Genomic DNA, 236 nt, shown 5'->3' with positions numbered 1-236 from the left:
ATAGAACGCCACATATTATGGCATCAGGCTTAGATGGCCCAGCACAGACAAATAAAGGGGACAGTAAAACTATTTCATCCTGCCATCTGCCCTACACCAGACATTACTGGGCAGATATGTAGAGAAGAGACAGGCCTGCGGCTTGAGATACTCTTTCCTGGCAAAATCTGATTTGGCCCTGAATCGGCTTGACAGTCCTTATCCCCCCTGCATCCATTTTGATCATCATCCAAGGA

Source organism: Hemicordylus capensis, chromosome 1 (assembly GCF_027244095.1).
Source record: "Hemicordylus capensis ecotype Gifberg chromosome 1, rHemCap1.1.pri, whole genome shotgun sequence".
NCBI classification, from domain to species: Eukaryota; Metazoa; Chordata; class Lepidosauria; order Squamata; family Cordylidae; genus Hemicordylus; species Hemicordylus capensis.
This window is presented reverse-complemented; position numbering follows the sequence as displayed.